Genomic DNA, 19,636 nt, shown 5'->3' with positions numbered 1-19,636 from the left:
CATCTAATGTCCCACTGGTTCTACATAATATTAAATATAAAAAAACAAGTTTTTTTAACTGAAAGTAAGGAACGACGTTAAAACTTAAAACGAAAAGAAATTATTCCGTATATGAAGGGGGCTGTCCCCTCCTCAACGCTTCACTCTTTACGCTAAAGTTTTTCATTGTTTAAAAAAAATAGAGTTGCGAGAAATTCAAACTTTGGCGTAAAGAGCGAGGTGTTGAGGAGGGGACAGCCCCCTTCATATACGGAATAATTTCTGTTCGTTTTAAGTTTTAACATCGTTCCTTACTTTCAGTTAAAAAAAACTTGTTTTTTTATTTAATTTTTGAACGTTTTTGAATTAATGCAGTTTTTGATTTTGCCTCACCGTACATGAATAATTAAAACAAAAATTTGTATATTAATTGTACTTTTATTTGGTTAAATGGCTCTCTCGAAACTTGTTTAAATTTATTTACGAACGTTTTTATTAGTAATAAATATACGTAACTTACGAATTAACTTACGTAACGAACTTCTATATTCATAAATTTTTAACACGTATATTAGGGGGTTCGCTTTCTAGTCAATATCCTGATCTTTAAGCTAAAGTTTGAATTTTTTTCCAATTCTTTAAAAATGACCCCTTAATCACAATCAGTTGATCAGTTGAAAAACTTGTTTTTTATTTATTTAATTTCTGATCTTTTTCTTTAATAATGCTTGGAAATCCGGCGCCCCCTTCATACCAATGTCCCTTCCTCCATGAAAACTTCCTTAAATGAAAGATCCTCCCATATAGCCCCCGACCCACCCCTCCCCCCACCTACCAGAAAAAATCCCCCTGAAAACGTGTGTATACTTCCCAATAACCAATACTAGGCCTATATGTTAACATTGAGTAAAGTTCATAACTTTCAACCCTCCCCCTGGGGACTTTGGGGGATTAAGTCATCCTAAAAGGCATTTTATCATATTTTCGACCATGCTGAACAAAATGGCTATCTCAAAATTTTGATCGGGTGACTTTGGGAAAAAATGAGCGTGGGAGGGGGCCTAGTTGCCCTCCATTTTTTTTGTCACTTAAAATTGGCACTATAACTTTTAATTTACGTTCCAATGAGCCCTCCCACGATATTCTAGGACCATTGGGTCGATACGATCACCCCTGGAAAAAAAAAAAAAAAAAAAAATGAACACGCATCCGTGATCTTTCTTCTGGCAAAAAATGGAAAATTCCACATATTTGTAGATAGGAGCTTAAAACCTCTACAGTAGGGTTCTCTGATACGCTGAATATGATGGTGTGATTTGCATTAAGGTTCTATAACTTTTAGAGAGTATTTCCCCCTTTTTTCGAAAATCAGCCATATTTTCTCAGGCGCGTAACTTTTGATGGGTAAGATTAAATTTGATGAAACTTATGTATTTGAAATCAGAATTAAAATATGATTCTTTCGATGTATCTATTGGTATCAAAATTCCGTTTTTTAGAGTTTCGGTTACCATTGAGTCGGGTCGCTCCTTACTTACAGTTCGTTACCACGAACTGTTCGATTAAATAAAAAAAGCAAGTTTGTTAAACTGAAAGTAAGGAGCGGCATTAAAACTTAAAGCGAACAGAAATTATTCCGCATATGAAAGGGGCTGTCCCCTCCTCAACGCTCCGCTCTTTACGCTAAAGTTTGACTTTTTCTCGCGACTCTACTTTTTAAAACAATGAAAAACTTTAGCGTAAAGAGCGGGGCTTTGAGGAGGGGACAGCCTCTTTCATATACGGAATAATTTCTGCTGGTTTTAAGTTCTAATGTCACTCCTTACTTTCAGTTAAAAAAAACTTGTTTTTTATGTAATTTCTGAACGTTTTTGAATTATTGCAGGTTTTGATTTTGGCTCACCGTACATGTACTTTGTACTTGTACTTGTGGCGGGAATCAGGCGTTTCCACCTAGCCCGGCACTCGATGATCTTGGATACTTTCTTGGACCATGTTGAGCGATCTTCTGCCAGCTGCTCTGCAAAAGCGAGCCACTGAGTTGACCATCTTTGTCCGAACTTTCTGAATCCCCCGATAGGTTCAAGGTCTGATTTGGCCAGGTTCCACCAGTTCTTCCTCTGTCCTCCTTGGCGTCTCTTCCAGGAGCTAATAGGCTCGACTAGAAGTATTTGGCAAGGCATGTATTCTGGCGGCTTCCGTAATAACCATTTCAAACGGCGCCCAACGATTTCAAACGGCGTTCTTTAATAGTTAGCGCCACATCTCTCTGAATATTGCACATTCGACGTAGATCCGCGCTGGAGATACGGTCAAGCAGCTGTATTCTGAGAATTCTTCGCAGACAGGTGTGCTCAAACACCTTCAGTGTATTCTCATGCTGTAGTTTTACCGACCATGTTTCGCAAGTAGTATCATAGTAATAGATTTGAAGCGTACATGAAAACTTACACCATAGGCAGTCCAGATTTGACGGGTGCTTGCATAATTTCTCTTATCTCTAGCATGTACAAGAATATACAGTGTGGTTTCACGTGGGCATTGCAAAAAAGCTGGCAAACCTTTACCTATAAAGTGGTCAAACACGTTTTGAGAGTATAGTCAAGGTTGTAGAAGAGAATTAGACTGGTTTTTTGTTATTGTTAACAACTGTACAAGAATATGCAGCGTAGCTTCACGTGCACATTCAAAAAAAAAGCTGGCAACCTATAAAGTGGTCCAACATGTTTTGAGAGTATGGTTGTGATTGTATCAGACAACCAGACTGGCTTTTTGTTATTGATATCAACTGTACAAGAATATGCATGTTCCTTCCACGTGCGCATTGCAAAAAAGCGAGCAGTACAAGCGGGGATTCCCCACTGGTTCGTGAAATCTGGCTTGTTACACAAGTTTGTTTCAACTCCACGTTTTCATGGATGTTACAATCAGAATTGTTTGATTGACATTTGCAAAAGGGATAAGGGATTCGCGAATTGAACTGTACGAATGATCTTATTTGAATAATAGGAAAAAAACATAGCTAGACAAAATTTGAGAATTGGATAGTGTGAGGAGGGAGCAAAAAAAGGTTTAAAGTGATTAGAAGTTAAGGAAACACTGAAGAGCATGTTAATTTATACCTTATTTATCATAAATTTTGAACAATAACAATCTATGGAAATGGTTAACGATGATAAAATGGTCTTATGACTTGACCTAGCTTTACTTCTTCAATATGTTCCGTATAATACACAAGTGGCGTTTGAACAGTGTTGTCAATTTAAAATAGAGTCTAACGTTATAGTATACTAAAAAGTTGATACTAAGAGAGATGTAGGTGGCAAGAAAGGAATTTTAATAATGGATAGCTTTACTTCTTTGATGCTTTATGTATAATACACAAGTGGTTTTTGAACAGTGTTGTCAGTTTAAAATAGAGTAACGTTATAGTATACTAAAAAGTTGATACTAAGAGAGATGTAGATGGCAAGAAAAGAATTCTAATAATGAAATTCAGAACAAACCTTAGAAATCATTGCAAATCAAGTAGTAAGGTGTATGTGAGTACGAGCCATCAAGGATCATAAGCACCAACGACCCTAACCAGCAGAGACATCAACCCCCCAAAGGTCCACTATCCCCAAACTCGAAGGGCACCCCCTCCCTCCAACTTTTTGCCCCCCCCCCATTTTTTTAATTTTTTTTTTCATTTTTTTCATTTTTTTTAACATGATATAATTTTTCAACTTTTTTTTTACATGTCTTCGAATGAGATGAAACATACTTGAAATGACAGTAAGGAATTAAATTTCTTTGGAGTACCGAAATAATTTAACTCTTATGTTGGTGGATTGGATTTCTTTCATTGAAATGCGAGAGTTGGAATATTTCTGTAGTGTTTTGTCGTGGTTTACCATGTCACAGTTACATTCTCTTGATTTATCAAAGTTCATTTTGAATTTCTTTCGTTGAAATGTAAGAATTGGAACATTTCAGTAGTGTTTTATCGTGGTTTACCTTGTCACACTTACATTCCCTTAATTTTTCAAGGTTCATTTTGGATTTCTTTCGATGAAATGCAAGAGTTGGAATATTTCAGTAGTGTTTTGTTATGGTTTACCTTCTCACAGTTACATTCTATTGATTTTTCAAAGTTCATTTTTGGTATCAGTTTGATTGAATTCTATATCATCAACCCTTTCTTGAATACAGGGGGTAAAATTGACAAAATCTAAGTATCGGATTGATTAAATTCTATATCAACAACCCGTTCTCGAATATATGGGATAAAATTGAAAAAATCTAAGCGTCAGAGTGAATAAATTTTTTATATCAGCATCTATTGTCAGATACATCGAATAAAATCGACAAAATCTAAGTAGCAGAGTGAATAAATTCATTATCAACATCCTTTGTCGGTTATGTCGGATAAAATTGACCAAATATAAGTATCAGAGTGAATAGTTTTTTTTAACAACATCCTTTGCCAGATACATCGAATAAAATTGATAAAATATAAGTGTCAGAGTGAATAAATTTTTTTATCAACATCCTTTGTCAGATACATCAAATAAAATTGACAGAATCTAAATTTCAGATGAATAAATGCTTTAACAACATCCTTTATCGGATATGTCGGATAAAATTGACAAAATCTAAGTATCAGTGTGACTAAATTTTATATCAACATACTTTTATCAAATAAATAGGATAAAATTGACAGAATCTAAGTTTCAGAGTGAATAAATTTTTTTTATCAACATCCTTTGTCATATACATCAAATAAAATTAACAAAATCTAAATTTCATAATGAATAAATTAATTATCAACATCCTTTATCGGTTATGTTGGATAAAGTTGACAGAATCTAAAGTGACATAATGAATAAATTTTTTTTTATCAACATCAATTCTAAGATTTATCCAAAGAAATTGAAAAAATCCAAATTTCAGAGTGAACGAAAGCTATAACAACATCTTTTAGCAAATATTTTCGATTCAATTGACATAATATAAGCATAAATGTTACTATAATTTGCATCAACATCATTTTCTCGCATACATAGGATAAAATTGACAAATTCTAAGTATCAGCGTGAATAAATTTTTTTTATCAACATCCTTTGCCAGATACATCGAATAAAATTGACGAAATCTAAGCATCAGAGTGAATAAATTTTTTATCAACATCTTTTGTCGGATACGTCGGATAAAATTGACAAAATCTAAGTATCAGAGTGAATATTTTTTTATCAACATACTTTGCCACATACATCGAATAAAATTGATAAAATATAAGTGTCAGAGTGAATAAATTTTTTTGTCAACACCCTTTCTCAGATACATCAAATAAAATTGACAAAATCTAAATTTCAGAATGAATAAATGCTTTAACAACATCCTTTATCGGATATGTCGGATAAAATTGACAAAATCTAAGTATCAGAGTGACTAAATTCTATATTAATATCCTTTTCTCAGATACATAGGATAAAATTGACAGAATCTAAGTGTTAGAGTGAATAAATTTTTTTTATCAACATCCTTTATCAGACAAATCAAATAAAATTGACAAAATCTTAATTACAGAATGAATAAATTCATTATCAACATCCGTTCTCGGATATGTTGGATAAAATTGACAAAATCTGTATCAGATATGTCGGATAAAATTGACAAAATCTAAGTATAAGAGTGAGTAAATTCTATATCAGCATCCTTTTCTTGGATACATAGAATAAAATATCGGGTAAAGTTGACAAAGTCTAAGTATCAGATTGATTAAATTCTATATCAACATCCATTTCTCAGATACATGGGGTAACATTGACAAAATCTAGGTATCAGAATGAATAAATTCTTTATCAACATCCGTTGTTGGATATGTCATTATGTCATTATGAAAAAATTGTAAGTAAGTAAGTAACAAAATCTTTCTTGAATTCACCTCTGGGATACACAATACAGGAATTTAATTCAGGAAATTATGAAAAAAATTAACAAATTCCTTCTTAGACTTGACTATAAATACAATTGGCTTGCTTGAAAGATAACACGACAGATTTATGAAATCTTTGCATAAAAGGGATTAATATTTGAATAAACACACATCTCTTGCATATATAGGAAAAATTTGGCAAAATCTAAGTGTTAGAGTAAATAATATTTTTTTATCAACATCTTTTGTCAGGTACATCGGATAAAATTGAAAGAATCTAAGTGTCAGAGTGAATAATTTTTTTTATCAACATCCTTTGTCAGATATATCAAATAAAATTGACAAAATCTAAATTTCAGAATTAATAAAGTCTTTAACAACATACTTTATCGGATATGTCGGATAAAATTGACAAAATCTAAGTATCAGAGTGAGTAAATTCTATATCAGCATCCTTTTCTCGGATACATAGGATAAAATATCGGATAAAATTGACAAAATCTAAGTATCAGATTGATTAAATTCTATATCAACATCCATTACTCAGGTACATGGGATAACATTGACAAAATCTAGGTATCAGAATGAATAAATTCTTTATCAACATCCGTTGTTGGATATGTCATTATGGCATTATGAAAAAATTGTTAGTAAGTAAGTAAGTAAGTAACAAACTCTTTCTTGAATTCACCTCATGGATACACAATACAGAAATTCAATTCAGGAAATTATGAAAAAAAATTGAACAAATTCTTTAATAACATTCATTATTGATTGAAGTCCCTTCCTAGACAGACAATACAGCAATTTCTCAAAATGTAAGTATAAGAGTGATTAAATTCTATATCAACCTCCATTTCTCGGATACCTAGGAAAAAGTTAACAAAATCTAAGTGTTACAGTGAATAAATTTTATTTATTAACATCTTTTGACAGTTACATCGGATAAAGTTAACAGAATCTAAGTGTTAGAGTGAATAATTTTTTTTATCAACATTCTTTGTCAGATACATCAAATAAAATTGACAAAATCTAAATTTTAGAATGAATAAATGCTTTAACAAAATCCTTTTATCGGATATGTCGGATAAAATTGACAAAATCCAGGCATCAGAGTGACTAAATTCAATATCAGCATTCTTTTCTCGGATACATAGGATAAAATTTCGGATAAAATGGACATAATCTAAGTATCAGATTGATTAAATTCTGTATCAACATCCATTTCTCAGGTACATGGGAATAAAATTGACAAAATCTAATTATCAGATTGATTAAATTCTATATCAGCATCCCTTTTCTCGGGTAAATGAGATAAAATTGACAAAATCTAACTATCAGAGTGAATAATTTATTTTTTTATCAACATCTCTTATCAGTTACAACAATTATAATTAAGAAAATCTAAATATCAGAGTGAATAAATGCTTTTTGAGCATCCTGTGTCGAATATGTTGAATAAAATATGCAAAGTCGACATAGCTTTATTTCATTTTTTAAGGTTAATTTAGACGAGGTTACGTCTGCGCGTCTGCGCGCACGTCTGACACTTATATTTTATTAATTTTACTCGATGTATCTGGCAAAGGATGTGGATAAAATAAATTATTCACTCAGATACTTTGATTTTGTCAATTTTATCCGACATATCTGACAAAGGATGTTTATAGTAAATTTAATCACTCTGAAATTTACATTTTGTCAATTTTATCCGATGTATCTGGCAAAGGTTGTTGATAAAAAAAATTTATTCACTCTGACACTTAGAACTTGTCAATTTTATCCTATGTATCCGATAAAAGGATGTTTATATAGAAATTTGTCACTGATACTTAGAGTTTGTCAATTTTATCCTACATATCCGATAAAGGATATTGTTACAGTATTTATTCATTCTCATATCTATATTCTGTCAATTTTATACGATGTATCTGACAAAGGATGTTGATAAAAAAAACTATTCACTCTAACACTTAGATTCTGTCAATTTTATCCGAAGTATCTGACAAAAGATGTTGATAAAAAAAATTTATTCACTCTAACACTTAGATTTTGTCAGCTTTTTCCTATGTGTTTGAAAAAATGTTTTTTATAATGAGTCCGATTATTCTGATGGATCTGACTTTTCCGTTGTCTCCCATTTATTCGAGAAAGGGTTGTTGGTATACAAACGAAACAAAGTGAGAGATGTTACGGATGTGTCAATTTTATTAGATACTCATCAAAATTAATGTTTATAGTCATCTTAGAGAATGTTTATAAACAATTTATTCACTCTGATACTTAGATTTTACCAATTTAATCCCATGTATCCGAGAAAAGGATGTTGACATAGAATTTAATCACTCTGATACTTAGATTTTATCCGAAATATCCAACAAAGGATACTGATAAAGCATTGAATCACTCTGATACTTAGATTTTGTCAATTTTATTCGATGTACCTGACAGATGATGTTGATAAAAAAAATTATTCACTCTAACACTTAGATTTTGTCAATTAAATTGTATGTATCTGACAAAGGATGTTGATAACAAAAATTATTCACTCTGACACTTAGATTTTGTCAATTTTATCCGACATGTCAATTTTAACTGATATATCCGACAAATGATGTTGATAATGCATTTATTCACTCTGATACTTAGATTTTGTCAATTATATTCGATGTATCTGACAATAGATGTTGATATAAAAAATTTAATCACTCGGAAGCTTAGATTTTTTCAATTGTATCCCATGTATTCGAGAACACGTTGTTGATATAAAATTTAATCAATCCGATGCGTAGATTTTGTCAAATTTACCCCTTGTATTCGAGAAAGGGTTGATGATATAGAATTCAATCAAACTGATACCAAAAATAAACTTTGAAAAATCAATAGAATGTAACTGTGACAAGGTAAACCATAACAAAACAACTGAAATATTCCAACTCTTGTATTTCAACGAAAGAAATCCAAAATGAACTTTGAAAAACCAAGAGAATGTAAGTGTGACAAGGTAAACCACTGAAAGGTTCTGAATTTCATTATTAGAATTCTTTTCTTGCCATCTTCATCTCTTTTAGTATCAACTTTTTAGTATACTATAACGTTAGACTCTATTTTAAACTGACAACACTGTTCAAACGCCATTTGTGTATTATACAGAACACATCGAAGAAAAAAAGCTATCCATTATTAAAATTCTTTTCTTGCCATCTACATCTCTCTTAGTATCAACTTTTTAGTATACTATAACGTTAGACTCTATTTTAAATTAACAACACTGTTCAAACGCCACTTGTGTATTACACGGAACACATCGAAGAAGTAAAGCTAGGTCAAGTCATAAGACCATTTTATCATCGTTAACCATTTCCATAGATTGATATTTTTCCAAATTTATAATAAATAAGGTATGAATTAACATGCTCTTCGGGGTTAACTTAACTGCTAATCACTTTAACCCTTTTTTCTGCATCTTCATACGATCCAATTCGCAGATGTTATCTAGCTCTGTTTTTTTCCTATTATTCAAATAAGATCATTCTTACAGTCCAATTCGCGAACCCCTCTCCCTTTTGCAAATGTCAATCAAACAATTCTGATTGTAGCATCCATGAAAACGTGGAGTTGAAAAAAACTTGTGTAACAAGCCAGATTTCGAGAACCAGTGGGGAATCCCCGCTTGTACTGCACGCTTTTTTGCAATGTGCACGTGGAAGGAACATGCATATTCTTGTACAGTTGATATCAATAACAAAAAGCCAGTCTGATTGTCTTATACAATCACAACCATACTCTCAAAACATGTTGGCCCACTTTATAGGTTGCCAGCTTTTTTTTTAATGTTCACCTGAAGCTACCCTGCACATTCTTGTACAGTTGTTAACAATAACAAAAACCCAGTCTAATTCTCTTATACAACCTTGACTATGCTTTCAAAACGTGTTTGGCCACTTTATAGGTAAAGGTTTGCCAGCTAACATACTAGAGATAAGACAAATTACGTAAGCACCCGTCAAATCTGCACTGCCTATGGTGTAAGTTTTCATGTACGCTTCATATCTATTACTACGATACTACTTTCGCATCCGTAAAGGAGAACGGTGCGGACTAGTGCCATGTAGATTCGAACTTTCGTTCGGACACTGACTTCGCGGCGATTCCATAAGGGTTTCCGAAGGGAGGCAAAGACTGTCTGCGTTTTCTGTATTCTCTGTTGGATATCAGCGTCGGAAGATCCGTCAATACATATTTGGGAGCTTAAGTATGTAAAACGGTTGACTTTTTCCAGCTGAACTTGATTGACAGTTAGTGTGAATGGTCCTGTGTCGTGGTTGAATAATTAGATCGAAATTTGCATATTAGTTTTACTTTTTTCAACTAATAACCTTATAATAACCTAAGTTTGATTTTGTGCCATTTATTTAGGAATGACTGCTGAATGACGAAGGCTGTTTCATTAGAATATTAACCTCTTTTAAAAGTTCAACAAAAACTTTAGCATAAGAGTGAGCTATTTAGGAGAGGCAACCCCCCTTATATACGTAATATTTTCTGTTCTTTTTAAGTTTTAATGTTTTTCCTTACTTTCAGTTGAAACAACTTGTTTTTTTTATTTAATACTTCCCAATAACCGATACTATATGTAAACAATGGGCAAAGTTCCTGACTTGCAGCCCTTCCCCTGGGAACATTGGGGGATTAAGTCATCCTAAAAGACATATTTATAAGATTTTCGACTATGCTGAACAAAATGTTTATCTCAAATTTTTGATCGGGTGACTTCGGGAAAAAACGAGCGTGGGAGGGGGCCTAGTTGCCCACCAATTTTTTGGTTACTTAAAAAGGACACTAGAACTTTGATTTCCGGTTTAATGAGCCCTCTCATGATATTCTAGGCCCAATGGATCGATACGATCACCCCTGAGAAAAAAACACAAAATAAACACGCATCCGTGATCTCTCTTCTGGCAAAAAATACAAAATTCCACATTTTTGCAGATAGGAGCTTGAAACATCTACATCAGTGTTTTCTGATACGCTGAACTGATGGTTTGCTTTTCATTAAGATCATATCACTTTTATGGGGTGTTTCCCCCTCTTTTCTAAAATAACGCAAATTTTTTCAGGCTTGTAACTTTTGATGGGTAAGACTAAACTTGATGAAACTTATATATTTGAAATCGGCATAAAAATCCGATTCTTTTGTTGTATCTACTGGTATCAAAATTATGTTTTTTAGAGTTTCGGTTACTATTAAGCCGGGTCGCTCCTTGCTTACAGTTCGTTACCATGAACTGTTTGAAATTGTGTAATAGGTTTCGAGCTCATCGGTGAAAAAAAAAACGTCTGCCTTTCTGCTGAAAATTTTTGCGGTGGGACAATGTTGAAGGGGTCGCGGGTCTATGTTGTACTGAGGCATATACCCATCATTTTTTTCCGGGGGAGGGGGGGCTAATAATAAAGAATATTCAGGTGGGATAGTAAAAAATAACTTTCATTTGCTAATTTCAGTGATCAGTACCAAGATTTTGAGGACCTGGTCCCCTGACTCCTCCTCCTTCTTGCTTGATTTCAGTTCAATCCAGGTGCAATTAGTATACCTTTGTGCTAAAAACCGGCGGTGACAGGAGCATGGGTGGTGGAGGTGCCTCAAGGCAATCTTAATTCTCAAATCATAGTGATTTATCCTTGCGTGATTCCACTTTTAAGGACCAAGTTTCTACCTTCCAGCTAAAAAAATTAGGTGGTGCCCCGATAGTGTTGCGGGGTCCATGGGCCTACTTTTTACAATTTGCAGCTTATCCATCTTTTTGCTAAAAACTCAACGGGGTGAGCGGGGTGTCAAAGTGGCCAAGGGCTCAATTTTTGCCTCTTATCAGTAAGATTGAAAATCATTGCATCTTGTTGATTTAAACGAAGGACCATCTATCTACATTTGTACTAAAAAGTTGCTGGCGAGTAGCAGGTGCATCTTGGACATGGCTCGTTTTTGCCCTGAGCCATGAGTCACCCTTTTTCATTGAGTCAGGAATTGTTTCTGTTCACACAAATCCATTGTCCGATTTTTCCAATGTTTACCACAATAATGAATGTCTTGGCCCCACAAAATTTTCGAAGCGTCGAATCCTATGAACGAATCATTGTGTGATAAAAGTGATGGCGTATGCTTTGATTAGCTTTTTAAAGATTTTTAGAAATCTTGCTGCGCTCGTTCAAAAGCTGATTTCTTTTTACAGTAACAGTAGTAACAGTAGTAAGGCTAGTAACAGTAGATACAGTATTTATGGACGCGTGGGAAAATGCTCCTTATTTGGATCTGTACGTTTGTCATTTTAATTATTAGAAGAAGATATGTTTGTGACGAGGCAAGGGAACCGTCATACATCTTAAGCATTTGAAGAATTTAGTCTAACTTCAGTCCGGAATTGATTTATGTCTGCTGGCCTACGAGAAACGGAGCTTTACTATTGAAAATAAAAACATGACTCGACAAAACGAATCCTTGGTGGAACAACTTCAGTCGATAGTCACCTCTGATATAGACTATAAAATACCACTCTGCGGGGGCGTCAATAAGGATGGTGGGGGATTTGCACCCTATGGATTCCTCCCTAGATTTAGAAAATACGCCTACATTTTTGTATTTTCATTGAGAATGCCTTTTTTCCTATTTTCATTGAAAAATTAAAAAAAAATGTCTCCCTGCCCTTGATTTTGAGAAACATCCCCCAACATTTTCGTGACTTGACGCCACTTCGACTAACACATTCTGGCTCAAGAACCCACTTCTATCTGGCTCAAGAACAAGCAAAACTTTCCTTTTTATTCCCAGGCAAGAACAATGTGTAGCTTTTAAAAATGTAGTCAATTTCATCATCGAGCCCGAGGTATACACTTTCTGAAAAAAAAAACCGCAGAGATTAGACCGCTATCACTCGCGCAATAAACCAAATTCCGTGGCATAGGAACAAAAATAAAAACAGAAGAATTAAAATACTGCTACGCAACATAGTTAGTCCTGCTCCGGCTGCAAATGTAAATTTGTATTCGTAATTGGGTGTACATATTGCATTTGTATCCTGACGAGGCCTAGTATGTGTTTAACTTCTAAATTAGAGGGACTGTCAATGAATAGGGGCGGGTCCAAGGAGTTGTTTAGGGACAAGTGCCCCGCCCCCTGGAATCCCTAAGCACTTAAAAGGGTGGATCGCAAAAATATTAATGAGGGAACCGAATCTACGCTGTTTCTCCTCTGACACGTTAATTCTTATAGCTGCCTCGTAGTAAATAGATGGGATCGAAAACGAACAGAAATTACCATGAATAATCAAGTAAAACTTAAAAACGAACAGAAATTATCACAAACAGGAGTATGGTTAATATCCCTTAAAGGGTTTTAAAGGCGCAGGGCGATCGACCCCTCCCTTTCCTTATAATTGAAATTAATAACTCGTGATTATTTTTTTTTCAGAAGCTATTTATCTCATTAGTTCTTCAATAATAGATGATTCACATTTTTGTTTTCTGTTTGGGCTTTTAAATCACAGTACATAAATAATAGACAGTATGATCGTTCCCTATCTCACCCATTATAAAAACCCGGACCCAGGTGCGAGCGCTCCAAAGAACGTAAAAACATAAGCGACATTAGATCTTTTCACGGGTAGACTAGTCAGATTTCTCTTAAACGCAAAACTTGGCTTCAACGTTGGAACACTAAATTCTAAAGAAATTAATTTTAAATTAATATATTTCAATACATCTATGAAAATCGGTAATTAGAAGTGCAATATTATTATTTGATGTTTTTAGGAATTAAAAGTAGGTTTCGAAGTCTCGAGTTGGTTTCAAAGGCATTTTAAGAAAGTTTCTGCCAAAATACGTGTTCACAGGTAATCGGACCGCTGACACATACTAACATTAGTAACCCGCTAATGAAAGGGTATGTGGGACGAGCTGTTTGTACGCACCGAGAAAGAAGAGCCAGAAATCGTCTGCGGAGAACTTACTGTTAATTATCTTTATACAGTGGTTTAAATAAGGAAATCTTGAAAAAATCTTTGGGGTTTTATTTTTCATTTATGTTGACATTTTTATGTTTTCTTTTCATTTAAACGTACAAATTAAATATATTCGTAAGATTCTCACATACATTAAGAGGTTTAAACATTTTTGGCCGAATATGATTGCTTGTCCATGGAATCGCTAATTCTTGTATTTCCTATCTTAAAACATAATTTTCTCATTCCAAAAATCGCTTTGATGAAATTATTCCTGCCAGCTAAAGCTTTGAGGTATAAAATGGATGTATGATGTCCCCCTTTAGTAAGAAAAGTATAAGAAAAAAGAGCAGGGTTTGGCCACTTTAGAAAACAAAGAAAGTGGCAGATATTTCGGGTCAATATTCACAGTCCTTCTTCAGCCCAAATTAAAGTAATTAAAACCTTAAAAACGTCTTTAATCAAAACAAATAGTTTTATCTACTTTCTGTGGCCCAAAGTGGCCAAACTCACCGATTTCTTTTAATACTTTTCTTTGTTATGTCTGACCAATTTGTTCCCAAACATATCTTACCCTTGAATTTTTTTTAAACTAAGATATCCACCCTACAATTTAGGGTTAAAAACAGTAGTTATTTGTTTCTTGTTTTACTACCATGTTAGATATATTGATACAGCTAGTTGAATTCTTATAATTTAGTAGTTGTTTATAATTTAAAACGATATTGCTATTTCTTTAAATGAGATTTTTCAGAATAATAAATAAATCTATTTTAGTGTAAAAATTCAAAATAAAATGTGTCTTCGGTATCCCCTTTTTCTGGGGCTAATGATATCTGTCATATCCCCCCTCCCTCCCACCGTTTAGATCCGCAACTGCTTACTGCCAAGCGCCGTACTAATGAACTTCATTATGTTTTGACATTTTTGTAACATTAAAAGGGTCTCTTAGTAGCTCCTAAAAAAACTAAAATTTATTTTAAGAATGTTTAGGTGAAAATGAACCAATCCATCCGGATGAGAAGTTTTCACACTGCGGTAGGTTGCAACGGCAAAGTGGTTGTCATGTATTATAACAGCTTTCTCATTTCAGCAAGATGAATTTAAGAGCTCCCTGTTGCGAGAATAATCGCAGTTGTAGATATATCTGCATACCCAAAATATAAATTCTCCGACATGTCTATAACGCATACAAAGTGTTTTTTTTTTTTTTTTTTTGCTTTCAATATACTTAATGGTAAAATCCTATATTTGTGCGGTCATATAATTTCTATCCTATCAGTTCAGGGTGTAATTTTTTGTTGGCGTTTGTCTTGGTTACGAAGCACATGTAAATTACATAAGGCATAGTGCGTTAATTCTGGCCACCAACTGCGCCGTGACGCAAATGTGGAAGTCATATGATCATGAATGGTTATTGTATTTTTGCTTCCTTGAATAACCTTTGCCTTATTTACCGCTTTGATTCCAATTCTGCGTATAATAATTTATTTTTAATGTTTTGAACGAATTGTCATGCTCGCTTATTTTATGGTACTCATGTGTTATAGCGACCTCCCTTTGTTATTGATCTTTAATGAAACCGGTTTTCTGTGTCCACTCGGAGATAATCAACTTAGCCTGAGCAAAATAAACTACTTTGCAGGTATATTTTAGTTAAATATGTAATATATAAAGGTGGTTATGTTAGGTATTTAATATAATGCGTTCTGGGCGGCATGCTTTACATAATTATCTGTTGTATTTTCCATGATTTTGTTACTAAAGTATTATATTTTCATCATAGTTTGGTATATTTCATTAGGATTAACCTAGCTTCACTTCTTTGGTGTGGCCTCTATAACACGTAAGTACCAAATATCTGTAGAGATTTCAAAATCTCATCCTTTTCTCTCTCTCTTTCTCTACTTCTTTATCTCTTCTAATCAATTTTATTTTTTTTTACTTTGACTTTATGTAACATAATAAACAAAAAAATAACCATTACAAATATAAATCACTACGCTAGGGAAAAAACTAATTTTCGCCAAGGCATAGCGATTACTTACAGAAACATTCCTAAAAACATCCTTAACTAATAAATTAATAATAAAAAAACTCACCTGAGCAACAACCACCATCCAAATACAACTCCAGTCACCCACCATCCCTTCCAACCACTCCCCCAGGCCTACAACCCACTTACCCCCCCTTAAAAACTAAAACTAACTAAAAAACTAACAATTGCAATTAATCTGTTTAATCATAAGAAGCTTTTTTAGAATAATTTTTTACTCGTTATCTAAAAAAAGTATGTTTAAGAAACGAGTCTACAGAGTTTTTTTTTTTTTTAGAGCTCAACTTCAAAATTATATATTTGGCCTAGTCGTTTTAACTTAAATAATGTAACGTTCTTCTGATTAAGGGAATGTACTTTCAAAACTATAATATTACGCTGATGATTTATTCTTACCACTGATTTTTCTCTGACTCGATTTTAGGTATGATTTTATTATTAAAAAAAGGGTACTCCTGTGTTAAACGTACTCTTATATACTGCAATGGAAACCAGTCACGAAAAACCCGTTTTTGACGAGTTAATTCAAGACACCGCTATAGAGTAATGCAATGCATAGTGTGGTTTTCATTGCGTATACGATATTTAAACTGTTGTATTTTTTAGGGTTTAGGGGGGGAGGTACCGAGGTTAGGTTACGTAATAATATATGCTATGCTTTATCACACAGCCCTCTCCCCAATTTGCAAATATATAGCCCAAATTTGATTCTAAAGTATTATATATTCATCCTATTTTATTATATTTCATTAGCATTAACCAAACTAGCAGTATATAAAAGAGTACGTTTAATGCAAGAGTACCAAAAAAAGAAATTGATTTTCTAAGATTTTGCCTTATAAAAATAATAATTACTATTTACCTGCAAGGCCTGGCCCGGGGGGGGGGTAGGGTGGTTTAACCTCCCCCCCCCCTCGAAATGTTTGTCAGACTCGTAACAAAATGTAACAAATGCAAAAAACGTAACAAAAATGGATATAAACAAATTTTTGATGCATTTTGCGTAACCCCCCCCCGCCCCGAAGAAAATCTTTGAGTACCCACCCCCTCAAATCCTGAGTACGGCCTTGTTTACCTGTATGCATCAAAAAGTAGTGGAGGAGGACATGAAGAAAAAGTCGAAGAAGGAAAAAAGCACAACCGAAGCAAATGGATTAAACCGTGGTGAGGTGAGGAGAAAGGTGATTAAAAATCGGTGATAACTTTTTTCTTAAATGAAGGGTAAAAACTAGAAGATAAAAAACCATCTAATCTTTGATTAAGCCGTAAATTCTGAAATATATAAAATCACCAGCAGAAATAGTTTCTGTAGTGCAATCATAATCTGCTAGTAGTATGTTACCTTATACTTTTCTGAGGCCCCCGTACCAAACAGGTTTTTATAGTGGTCCTACTCTACAGGTCATCACACCTTTGTCAAGAGATTTACACAATTCCTAGTTCAAGGTATATACATGTCTTTTTAGTGATAAAACAAAACCAGCATGTCTTGTTTCGCGGTTATGCAATGATTTTTTTTGTTACCTTATACTTTGCCAAGGCCCCTGTACCAAACAGGTTTTTCTGGTAGTCCTATTCTACAGGTCATTACATATTTGCCAATATATTTACACAATTTCTAGTTCAAGGTATATACATGTCTTTTTTTTTAGTGATAAAACAAAAACAGCATTTCTTGTTTCGCTGTTATGCAATTATTTTTTTGTTACCTTATACTTTGACAAGGCCCCCGTACCAAACAGTTTTTTATGGTATTACTATTCTACATGTCATTACATCTTTGCCAAGAGATTTACACAATTTCTAGTACAAGGTATATACATGTCTTTTTTTAGTGATAAACCAAAAACATCATGTCTTGTTTCGCTGTTTTGCAATTATTTTTTTTGTTACCTTATACTTTGCCAACGCCCCCGTACCAAGCAGGTTTTTATGGTAGTCCTATTCTACAGGTCATTACATCTTTGCCAAGAGATTTATACAATTCTTAGTACGATGTATATACATGTCTTTTTTTAGTGATAAAACAAAAACACCATGTCTTGTTTCGCTGTTATGCAATTATTTTTTGTATATATTCAGGTTCCAAATTAGGTTCTTCAGAAGTTTTGAATGGTTCATTGAACTTAACACTACTGATTTTTTTTGTGAACATTTACATAGAAAATGGATGATTATAAGCAATTTCTGGTGATAAAAATTTTCTCATTATTATAATAAAACGAAATTGTCTCGTCATTAAGTTAAGGAAGAAATTCTTTCCTTACACTGTGTAGTTACCTCTTTTAAAAAGCTTCCTTCATCATGAAATATTAAATGATTCCATGTATTTCAATTTTAGTAAATATTCAAAAGAGAGGCATGTTCACTTTGATTTTGGTTCATTGTATATGAAAACTTTAAGTAGAATTTGCATATTAGTTTCGGCCGATATGAAAGGATGCCTCCCTCCTGAATATCTTGCTCTTTACATTAAAGTTCAAATTTTATTTCAATCTTACATGTTGGTCTTCCTTTTTTTTCCGTGATTTTAAATATTTCTCAATTTAGGTATAGAACTTTTATAAGCTGTGCATATAATTGTAGACTTTTTTTGTGTTTCATTACTATGGAATTGAAGATCCTATGCCCCCCTGTTAATATTTTTAATAAGTAAGAATTGAGCCAGCTAAGTATAGGGTGAGATATAGGCTAGAATGCGAACCCTTCATATATTTAATAATTTTTTAGTTTAGGCTATGTCCAGGAGCCTTTTTCTTCCTTTTTCTGTGATTTTAACTATTTCGTAATTTAGGTATATAAGTTTTAAAAGCTTTGCATATAAAAAAATATATAATTATCAACTTTTTGTGTTTTGATACTATGGAATTGAAGGCTCATTGCCCTCCGTTAATATTCTGAATAAGTAAGAATTGAGCTAGCTAATTAAATTTTGTCATTTTTTTTTTTATTTAAAATTTTGGGGGTTTAGTACCATGATATTCGTATGTACGCTAAGATCTAATAAAAATATATGACTGGGAAGAGGGCAATGAATCAATTCTAACACAGTTTTTCTTTACTTGGTATCCGTTAAAAACGAAATTTTTGTGTTAAATAAGTAATTCTTGTATTTTTTAAAAGAGCTTTACGGAGTTTGAGAGAGACTCTGTTCCTCGATTCCGTGTGGTTAGAGGGGGGTTCTTTGGGCAGACTAACTTTCTTTCTGTAAAAAAAAGGGGGGAAATTATTTTGATACTAATATTTTCTCTTCTTTTTAAGACAAATTATGAAGAATTTGCTGCCCCTCCAGCTGTAAAGAGAGCTATGGCTACCGCAATTAGCGAAGAATGTACCCCTCCTCCATCAAAGAAAGCGCGAGATGACGAAGCCGCCCGGTCAGTGTCAGTCCCAATGCAGTCCGGTCAGAAACTAAAAAGACAATGGATCATACGGATGGAGATCTCCGCTATACAACCTAGTGACATCGATACTGCATCAATGCAAGTTGCAAGGGCAACAGTAATCAGATTTGCTAGTTCATCGGACCGGCCAGGTCTCTATGCAACCTAGCAAGAAATTCGAGTCAGCCTCATCCGATCAAGATAGGGGGTACATTCCTCTTTAAGCCATGCCAGGGACTTCTGATGTGCAGCCAGATCTTGTAAGTGTATATATATTTTTTTTCCTTTTTTTTCAAAAATAAGA

At 33.6% G+C, this 19,636-nt stretch overlaps 1 long non-coding RNA gene across 1 annotated transcript in view; it reads left to right on the top strand.

Annotated features, from left to right (window-relative positions):
• The first annotated feature begins 15,640 nt into the window (after positions 1–15,640).
• Positions 15,641–19,636, top strand: part of LOC148939463 (uncharacterized) — a 16,951-nt gene continuing 12,955 nt past the window's right edge. Inside the window, exon 1 of the long non-coding RNA XR_016143552.1 lies at positions 15,641–15,739. This is a non-coding gene — a long non-coding RNA (uncharacterized LOC148939463). The remainder of the gene's footprint in view (positions 15,740–19,636) is intronic.

Source organism: Artemia sp. Qi Xiang Cuo, chromosome 21, assembly GCF_049724085.1.
Source record: "Artemia sp. Qi Xiang Cuo chromosome 21, ASM4972408v1, whole genome shotgun sequence".
NCBI lineage: Eukaryota > Metazoa > Arthropoda > Branchiopoda > Anostraca > Artemiidae > Artemia > Artemia sp. Qi Xiang Cuo.
The sequence above is the reverse complement of the archived record's forward strand: the minus strand, read 5'-3'. Positions and strand labels throughout refer to the sequence as shown.